The sequence below is a fragment of the Bubalus bubalis genome, chromosome 12 (genome assembly GCF_019923935.1).
Source record: "Bubalus bubalis isolate 160015118507 breed Murrah chromosome 12, NDDB_SH_1, whole genome shotgun sequence".
Classification (NCBI taxonomy): Eukaryota; Metazoa; Chordata; class Mammalia; order Artiodactyla; family Bovidae; genus Bubalus; species Bubalus bubalis.
In genome coordinates, this window is record NC_059168.1 from 104,635,646 (window position 1) to 104,644,655 (window position 9,010).

Below are 9,010 nucleotides of genomic sequence, written 5' to 3' on the forward strand. Positions count from 1 at the left end.
ATTTAAAGGAAACATTGCCGACGAAGAATCAGGAGACGGGACAGGCCGGGGCTGCGTGCCAGTCACTCTCCACGTGTGCCTTGGTTTCCCCTGGAGATTCTCACCCATGGCCTCTCCTAGGGCCAAAGCTCCATCTGTAACACTGTGGGGGGGTGGGCTGGGAGACAGCCTGCAGCTGGTGCTCGGCCCAGCGCGGCTCCTGCTGCTCTGGGACTTCCCGGGCATCCCAGGCCCTCTGCCTCTCACGCTGGTCTCGCTCGGGGGTAGGGTGGGGCAGACCCCGACACACTCCCTCCACCCACCCACAGTGAGGACCCAGCCTGGCCTCAGAGCTCCGAGACTTCTTCCCCTTTCTCTTCTTTTTCCTATCTCACCTGAAATTCCTTTGTGCCTCTGTCAAGATGAAAACCTGGAGTCATTTCCCCTCCCTTCTTTCTCCCATCTTCAGACTTTTCTGCCTTGAAAACCTATTCAAACAAAACTGAGATGGAAAGGAATAGACGCTTTTCTAGCCTTTAGTCCTGTCTGAGCCCGGCCTCCCTGTGCCCGCCCTCTTGTAACGAGCAAACACGCCATACGCGCCTCTCAACAAGCGCTGGGGGTTCCCGACAGCCCCGTGGGGCTCTGACGATTCGCTGGTTAGAAAAGCTGAGTCCAGTGCTCGCTTCGGCAGCACATATACTAAAATTGGAACGATACAGAGAAGATTAGCATGGCCCCTGCGCAAGGATGACACGCAAATTCGTGAAGCGTTCCATATTTTTTTACAGTTATGTAAAGTTTAAAAATAAAATAAAATTTAAAAAAACAAACAAACAAACAAACAAACAAAAAAAAAAAAAAAAAAAAAAAAAAAAAAAAAAAGAAAAGCTGAGTCCAGGGCTAGACACTTGCATTCACACTGCCTAAGGACACGTAGGCTCTCTGCTGCTCCGTGCCAAAGGCGCTCCCTGTGGACAGGAGTGGCCATGTGCGTTTGCAGGTCCAGCGCCGCCTCTCCGAGTCACGGCCCACGCGGGAGGTGAGAGGCCGTGCGTCCCCACCAGGCCCACCCGGAGCGCAGCGCTTGAACACGGAGGCCTGGAAGGGGAAGGTGGTTCCGTCCGCCTGTGCCAGGCCGGCCGCTGAGCCGGGCCTGTGATCGTCATTAGCGTGCCGTCGCCGGCAGCCACGGCCAGCTTGTTAGCAGGGCTGCTGGACGGGAGAGACTGGCTGTCCCGGAGCGAGGAGGGTGCGGGGCTCCCGGGGGTGCACACCCCTAGCTGGTCCTAGCGGGGTCTGGGGGCTCTGCTCCATGGGGAACGGGGCCCCCAGGTGTGACTCGTCCTGTCCTGTTCCCATGGGAAAGAGGAGGTGATTCTTCTCTCAATCACCTAAAACATGTGGGTTGTTCAGCTACAAGCTGGCTGCTTAAGATCCAAGTTACATCATTTGTGGTTGTCTGGCTTGAGACAGAGGAGGAGACAGAGACAGACACAGAGAGAGAGACAGATGGAGGGACAGAGAGCTACAGAGATAGACGCAGAGACAGAGATACAGAGACAGACGCAGAGACAGAGAGATACAGAGAGAGAGACAGAGACACAGAGATAGACGCAGAGACAGATACAGAGATAGACGCAGAGACAGAGAGATACAGAGATAGATGCAGAGCCAGAGAGATACAGAGTTAGACACAGAGACAGAGACACAGAGACAGAGAGATACAGAGTGCGAAACGGGGGAGGGAGACACAGAGAGATGCAGAGACACAGAGATACAGAGATAGATGCAGAGACAGAGACACAGAGATACAGAGAGACAGAGACACAGAGATACAGAAAGACTTGGATACAGAGAGACCCAGAGTCGGAGACGAGGAGCCGCAGACGCAGACGCAGAGCGAGAGGCGGAGGCGGGGAGGCCAGCAGAGTTGCAGCGGGAACAGGAGCCTCGGGGCTGGCAGCCCCCGCCAGGCCGGCCGAGACGCGCCTTCCTTCCTGGGGTTTTTCCAACAGGAGCTCTGTCACATCTCCAGCTTCAGCTAAAAACAAGTTGATTCTGAACGATCAAGCGGAACCAGGGCTTTAGAAAATTAGACAACTCCATCTTTGCCAGGTTGGAGCAGGCTTCCTCTCCAAGCGAGCCCGCTGGAGATTCCCGCTCAGAGCAGTGTCTCTGACCCACAGGGGCTGCAGGGAGGCCTGAGGACGGAGCTTGCAGGGGGTCAGGCCGTCACTAAGAGCCGCCGTGGGGCTGGCCCAGCCTCGCTGTCCGGATCCTACCTGCCCAGGCTGCCCTCAAGCCCACCTGCCCCGGATGCCCTGTCCCTCTCCTCCTGGCCTCCAGGTGGGGGAAGCCCCACCCCATCACCAGGCTTTTGCAGGTTCCGACCAGTGTTAACTGGGGTGGCCTCTGCCTGGGAATCTGGCCTTGCTCGCCTTCTCTGGACAGGCATGGCAGGTATCTCCGTATTCACCAGCATCCAGCCCCCTCCAGGCCTGGGTGGGGGGGAGGCTGGTCATTTCTCCACCGAACAGCTAAAGGGCTGGTGCCTGGGTTGCTGAAAGTGAGCGTCAAGAGGTACATGCTACCTGTGGGAGAAACACTCCCTTGTTCTTTTAAACCGTGAAGATAGTGGGAGATGTTTGTTACTCAGCGTAACCGAGCCCATGCTAACACACACAGGAAGGAAATATTCCCTCCTCACTGAAAAGGACTGAGGTGTCCTTAGGGAGGTGACATGATGGCTCAAGATCACAGACCCAACTCGTGGCAGAACAAAGTCAAGACCCAAGTCTGGCCTTTGACCCAAAGCAGGAGCCTGGGGGCTGAGGGGAGGGGGCATCTGGGTTGACTTGCCCCTCATTTCTCCTGGGAATTACTCAAGGTCCCTTCTTATGATTCCATCCTCATAGGATGAGGAAAAAGGTTTGTGTACGAAGCAGCAGAAGCCAAGATGGTCTTAAGGTTTTTCTGCAGCATGAAATGCCAACCGAACCACCATCCTAGTGACCTTGAGAGACACTGGATTTCACGCCCAGCGGTTGTAACCCCGTGCGGTAGCAACAGGAAGGTGTCCTCCTGTAGGCAGCAGCCCTTCTTGAGGATCTCCCTGAAGGGTGCCCTCCAGCTGTGCACGGGGGCCAGATGCGGAGCCCCACTGAGGGGAGGTCATGGGGTGGGCAGGGTAGTGAAAATTCCTTCCAGATAAATCCTTGCACATTTGGTTATAAAGCTGAAAAATGCATACCTGTCTCTGGAGGTCTTTAAGGAACATACGGAAGAGTGTGCATTTCTAGAATAGTTGCGTGTATTGTGCGATGCTTTGGGACCTGCGGGGGTGAAGGGGGTGGGGGTGAGTCTGTTCCCTTGTTTGGGCCTCAGTTTTTCTGTTTCTAGAAGAAAAACGTAACAGTCATCTCTCAAGGGCTACCTTAGTCCACGGCTAGATTATTGGACGCAGGTGACGGTTTGGTAAGGAGGCTCTCCCATCCCCCATCCTGGTCTCTCACCAACACTCCGAGCGTTTGGGCGATAATTCCCTATGGGGTTTTGCGTGATTGCTTAAGGAACGTCCTTATCCGCGGAGTTCCAGGACACTCCGAGACATCATCTGCGGCTCCTCAGGGAGTCGTAGAACCCAGGGTCAACAACAGCCACGCTTGTGGTCTGAGATAGTGAAAGGGCTGAATCCAGTTTCTGGGAAGGTTGACCTGTGACTAAGGCCTGTCCAGAGCTTGCCAGCCCCTGTTGCCACCCCCAGATGGAGCAGAAAGTGACTCGGCCCCGAGAGCCTCTGGAACAGCCCCCCACAGCCCACCCGCACGGTGGGCTAGCCCCAAGCCCCTGTTGGTTTTGATTCTGCGGCTTTTCCAAACCCAAGGCATGATTCATGCGCCAGAGCAACTCGTGGAATTTTTGAGAGCGGAGTGCCGAGGAGTCTGTGCTTCCGAGAGGCTCCCCTGCTCCCACCTTCAGCAGTGGCTGGAGAAGGAAGCTGGGAAAACACGCACCGCATTCTTCCTGCATGAAGCACCGTCCCCATCGGGGAGGACGTGATGGCTGAGAGCCTGGGTAACTCCCGGCGTCTCCGCTGGCGCTTTGTAAATTCACTCAGGCTGATTTTATTTGACAAGCCCAGTGGTTATCTGAACCCACAGGACAGCTCACAGTCCATAACGCTGCCGTTTGCTGGCAAAACCCGTGGGTCATCTCTTCTTCCCATTGCTGTTGTTTTTCTTCTCGGAACAAGAGGATGCCAGCCGGAGTGGAGGTGGGAGGTCCATCCCCTGTCCTAACTGAGGACCACGGCCATCCCCCGGCCAGGCAGTCTCCTGGGAGGACCCTTGGAGCTCCCGTACAGCAGAGGGTACAGCAGAGCTGGCGGAGAGATGAATAAACCTGTCTAGTTAATTGCTGTTTGATTTCCCCATGCCAATGAGAACAGGCTGTTTTCTGCTGAGCTTTTATCTGGAGTGGGTCTCACTCCTGCCCTGGAGCAGAGTGATGAGAAATAAAAGCCCCAGAGGAGCAGCGGTCTCTGTGGGCCTCTGAGCCTTCGGGGGAGCGACAAGGCCGCCTTTGTGCCGCCCACAAAGGGCCACAGGAGAAGGACTCGCCAGAAGGAGGGGGTAGCCCATGGGAACTCGTGCAGACACTGGGGTCTGCCATGTGGGACACGCTCGGGGTGTGTGGGCACTTTCCCTACACCTAAATAGTTCCTCGGGCTTCCCAGGGGGCTCGGTGGTAAAGAATCCGCCTGCCAGTGCAGGAGACTCAGGAGATGCCAGTTCCATCTCTGGGTCAGGAAGATCCTTGAAGAAGGAAATGGCAACCCACTCCAGCATTCTTGCCTAGGAAATCCCATGGACAGAGGAGCCTGGTGGGCTACAGGCCACAGGGTCTCCAAGAGCCGACCAAGTGTACTGAGCACAAATAGTCTCCGACTCTGATGTTTTCCATCCATCCATTCATTCATTTATAGGCTTTATTTTTTAATTCTGGAAAAACGTCCACTCAGTCGTCTGCACCAGGTCTTCCTCGGCACTCGGGACCTTCCATCTTCCTGGCGGCAGGAGGGATCTTTATTTGTGCCACGAGAACTCTTAGTGCAGGATTTGGCATCTAGTTCCCTGTCCAGGGATCAAACCCAGGCCTTCTCCATTGGGAGCATGGCATATTAGCCACTGGACCACCAGGGAAGTCCCTAAGCTTTATTTTTAAAAGTGGTTTTAGGTTCACTGCAAAGTTAAGTCAGAAGTGCAGAGGATTGTCATACACCCCCTCTCCCCCCACGCACTCCACTGCAACCCTCCCCCACCCTCACCACCTCCCACCAGAGCTGTGACGAATGATGGGCGTTATCACCGCAAGTCCACGGTTGCCACTGAAGGCACTCTTGGTGTTGGACGTCCGTGGATTTGGACAAATAGACACCGAAACGTATTCATCCTTATGGTTTCACACAGAGTAACTTCACTGAATGAATTCACTCTGAGAATCCTGACAGTCCTCTGGGCTCGCTCCATTTGTCCCCTCTTCACCCCGATCTTTTTTTTTATACTGTCTCCGTAGTTTCGCCTTTTCCAGAACGTCGTGTAGCTGGAATCACACAGTGTGCAGCCTTTGCAGATTTATCTTCTTTCACTAACAATGTGCATTTAAGTTTTCCGCTTGTCTTTTTATGACTTGAGAGCTCATTTCTTTTTAGTATTCCACTGTCTGTATGGACCGCTGTTGATTTATCCATTCACCTTCTGAAGAACATCTTGGCTGCTCCTAAGTTTCAATAATTATGAATAAAGCTCCTGTAAAGGTCTGTAAAGTCAAAGCTGTGGTTTTCCCAGTAGTCAGGTATGGATGGGAGAGTTGGACCATAAAGAAGCTTGAGCGTCAAAGAACTGATACTTTCGAGTTGTGGTGTTGGAGAAGACTCTTGAGACTCCCTTGGACAGCAAGGAGATCAAACAAGTCAATCCTAAAGGAAATCAACCCTGAATATTCATTGGAAGGACTGATGCTGAAGCTGAAACTCCAATACTTTGGCCCCCTGATGTGAAGAGTCGACTCATTGGAAAAGACTCTGATGCCAGGAAAGATTAAAGGCAAAAGGAGAAGGGAACGACAGACGATGAGATGGTTGGATGGCACCACTGACTCAAAGGATGTGAATTTTGAGCAAAACCAGGGAGATAGTGGAGGACGGAGGAGCCTGGCGTGCTGCAGTCCATGGAGTCTCAAAGAGTCAGACACGACTTAGTGAATGAACAACAAAAACTGCTATAAACATCCATATGCAGTTTTCAGGGTGGATATGTTTTCATTCATTTGGATAAATATCAAGGAGCATGATTGCCAGATGATATGGTGAGAGTGTGTGTCATTCTCTGGAAACAAAATACTGCCTTCCATGGTGGCCGCACCATTTCGCCTTCCCACCAGCCGTGAATGAGCTCCCGCTGCTCCATATCCTCCCAGCGTGTCGTGGGGTCTGTGTTCTTAACCTTTCGTGTGCTAACAGGTGTGTGGTGGAGCCTCAGCTCACTGTTGCTTTAACTTGCATTTTCCTAATGACATGTGGTCAAGAAGCAACTTAGAACCCTGTAGGGAAATGACTGGCTCAAGACTGAGAAAGGAGCCCGACAGGGCTGTCTGCTGTCAGCCTGTTTGTTTAACCTCTGCGCTGAGCGCATCATGAGAAATGCCGGGGTGGATGAGTTACAAGCTGGCATCAAGATAGGCAGGAGAAACATCATCTACCTCAGAAATGCGGATGATACCACTCTGATGGCAGAAAGCGAAGAGGAACTAAAGAGCCTCTTGATGAGGGTGCGGGAGGAGAGTGAAAGAGCCGGCTTAAAACTAAATATTAAAAAACACTAAGATCATGGCATCTGGCCCCATTGCTTCGTGGAAAATAGAAGGGGGAAAGGTGGAAGCAGTGACAGATGTCCTCTTCTTGCGCTCTAAAATTGCTGCGGATGGTGACTGCAGCCATGGAATCAGAAGATTGCTCCGTGACAAGAAAGCGATGGAAACCTAGAGAGCGTGCTGAAAAGCAGACGTGACTTTGCCGACAACGGTCCATATAGTCAAGGCTGTGGTCTTCCCGGGGGTCACATACGGCTGTGAGAGCCGGATAGGCAAGAAAGCAGAATGGCAAAGAATCCATGCCTTCAAACTGCGGTGCTGGAGAAGACCCCTGAAAGTTCCCCTGGACAGCAAGGAGATCAAACCACTCAATCTTAAGGGAAATCAACCCTGAATACTTGTTGGAAGGACTGATGCTGAAGCTGAAGCTCCAGTACTTTGGTCACCTGATGCGAACAGCTGACCCATTAGAAAACTCCCCAATGCTGGGTAAGAGTGAGGGCAGAAGGAGAAGAGGGCATCAGAGGATGAGATAGCTGGATGGCATCACCAATGCAATGGACGTGAACTTGGGCAAACTGCAGGAGTTGGCGATGGACAGGGAGGCCGGGGGTGCTGCAGTCCGTGGGGTCGCAGAGAGTCGGACACGACCGGGTGACTGAACAACAGCAGCATCTTTCCATGCACTTACTTTTATCAGATGTGTCTTTGCAAATATTTTCTCCAAGTCTGTGACTTGTCTTCTTGTTCTGGATATTCTTTTTGGCAGAGCAGGTTTTTAATTTTAATAAAGTCCAACTTATCAATTCTTCCTTGCATCAGTTATGATTTGGTATCATATCTAAAAATTCAGAGGAGGCTGGCATGCTGCTGCTCATGAAATCACAAAGATTCAGACATGAATTAGTGATTGAGGAGCAACAACAGTAATAAGTCATCACCAAGGTCATCTAGGTGTTCTCTTATGGTCTCTTCCATGGGTTTTGTAATTTTGCGTTTTACATTTAAGTCTGTAATCCATTTGAGTTCATTTTTCTGAAGGTCTGTATTTAGATTTTTTCTTTTTTTTGCACATGGCTGTCTAGTTATTCCAGAACCATTTATCGAAAGGCTGTGTCTCCTCTGTTGCTTTGAGTCTTTAAACAAAGCCTTATTTTTAATATTTGATTCATCGTGTGTCATATTCTTTGGACCTGCCATAATGTGTTTATCCAGTTTCTGTGTTGGATATTGATTTTGTGTTTTTGTATCACTTTGCTAGTAACTGTCACTGTATCACGTGCTTAACCCAGGGTCTCCACTAAGTCGGTCTTGGAGTACTTTTGTGGCCCTTGATACACTGTCCTCAGAAATCTCAATTCAATTTGCTGTCAAGACAGGAAAGGCTCATCCACCCTAAACTTGCCAGCACTGAGGAGTATCCTTGAACAGGCCTTGATGAGTTGGAAGCTATACTGTTTCAATGTATCCTCCTTTGGTTACTAGTTAACGTGGATGTTTAGTTCAAAAGTTTATTGAGCGTGTTTTGTGTGTGTTAATTTTCTGTTCATGTCATGAATTTGTAATAGTTTTTCAAAGGCAAGGAGCATCAATCTCTGTCTCATGTATTTCCACAAGTTTCTCCAGCTTGCCTTGGCCTTTGCTATGATTCATCATGTTTTTTTGCCTTTTTACTAATGGAGGTTTAAATATATTTTTTATGTTTTTTTCCCTTTGCTTTTTATGCTTACCTATGTCTTTCCTACCTGCAATTTGCGTAAATATTGTCCTTTGCTTTTAATGTTTTATGTTTTCACTTTTTACATTTGACTCTGATTCATTTGGACTCTGTTTTGGCTTAAGATGGATCTCTAGCCGACTGTTTTTCTAAATGATCAATCAATTATCCAACTCTTGGCTAGGTTTTAAATTTTATTTTGCTTGTGTATTTCTGGCTGTTCTGGGTCTCCACTGCGGCGCTCGAGTTTCTCGGCGTGGTGGCTTCGCCCGTCGTGGCGCGCAGGCTCCAGGGCACCTGGGCTTCAGTGGCTGTGGCTTGCGGGCTCCATAACTGGGACGCGAGGGCTCTCGAGCCCGGGCTCAGCAGCCGTGGCTCCCAGGCTTAGCTGCTCCACAGCCTGTGGGATCTTCAGGACCAAGGACTGAACCCGTGTCTCCT

The 9,010-nt window shown here is 51.0% G+C and overlaps 1 non-coding gene across 1 annotated transcript; it reads left to right on the top strand.

Annotated features, from left to right (window-relative positions):
* The first annotated feature begins 657 nt into the window (after nucleotides 1–657).
* On the top strand, nucleotides 658–764 carry LOC123328768. Its single transcript, XR_006543776.1, has one exon. It is a non-coding gene; the product is annotated as a U6 spliceosomal RNA (small nuclear RNA).
* Nucleotides 765–9,010: the final 8,246 nt, after the last annotated feature.